This window comes from Arachis ipaensis, chromosome B10, assembly GCF_000816755.2.
Source record: "Arachis ipaensis cultivar K30076 chromosome B10, Araip1.1, whole genome shotgun sequence".
Taxonomy (NCBI): domain Eukaryota; kingdom Viridiplantae; phylum Streptophyta; class Magnoliopsida; order Fabales; family Fabaceae; genus Arachis; species Arachis ipaensis.
This window is the reverse complement of record NC_029794.2, coordinates 129,928,956-129,930,235: the sequence shown is the minus strand read 5'-3', so window position 1 is coordinate 129,930,235 and position 1,280 is coordinate 129,928,956.

The following is a 1,280-nucleotide window of genomic DNA, read 5'->3' as shown; positions in this document are numbered from 1 at the left end:
ATATTTTTTTATTTTCATAGTATTTTTCATTTTAATAAAATAAAATTTTACCTACAGTTATTTTTACGGTAAAGTTGACCGAGGAAAGTAGTTATAATTTGATTAAATTATCATTTAATTTTTATAATTATTATCTTCACATAAAAATAAATATATTAAATTAAAAATTAATTTTTTAATCAATAAACTAACTACTAAATTAAGTAATTAACTCAAATTGGTTAATTTTAAGCTAAATTTGAATGCTGATTATGAAACTAAAATATAGAGATAGGGGATAGAGAAATTTGTTTAGTTGCAGATTATGAAGTATAGATATTTAGCTGAGTTACTGTGTTTAAGTGTTGGATATATTTTAGATACAATATTTATTGATACGTATGTTGGTTGTGTTTTATCATGTCTTAATAAAAAATAAAGAATTTTTTTCAGGACACGCTTGGACATACTTAAATATAATCACGTATCAGCGTGTCCAATCTTATTCTTAACATGTATTTTTAAAATAAATTTAAAAATAGTATATATTATTATTTATTAAATTAAAAATATTTTAAATATTTTATATAATTAAAATAAGACATTAAAAATAATTAAAAATTTAATTTATTTTTTAATATCAATAAAATATCAAAATATCATTACGATTTATCTAAAAAATATTTTATATTTTATATATATGTATATATCTATATCTTATAAAATTTAAAAATTTGTATGTTAACATATCTTGTGTTATATCGTATCTTATGTCCGTATCCTGCTTCATAGATTGCAAAGATACAAATATATATTTTTTCAAAGTAGAAATACAAAATATTTGTGTTTGCTTCGTTATATTTTTATATCATAGACTATAGTATCCACATATTAATTTTAATGTGAACAAAAATCACTACAGGTAGTAAATATCTGAAACAATATCTTATAAAAATCACATGAAATTACAATTTTGTTCATGATAATTTTTATATTAGATATATTGCTTTTTAACAAAAAATTTTGACAATCAATTCCCGATCTTTTAGAATATTAGACAAATAAGTCTGAAATTTATTGACTGTGTCTCCCATGTGAAATAGCATAAATGTACTTGTAGAAGATTTTTATCAAGGGTGCATTTTGGAAATGAATGTATTTTTAATTTATTCAAATAAAAACTCTTCATTGTAACTTGTAAGAGCACTTTTGATAAATAATATAATAGGTATTTTGTAAGTGTTTATTGAGTCTTAATTCTTAAACTTGAATACACTTTAATTTTGATAACTTTGATGCGT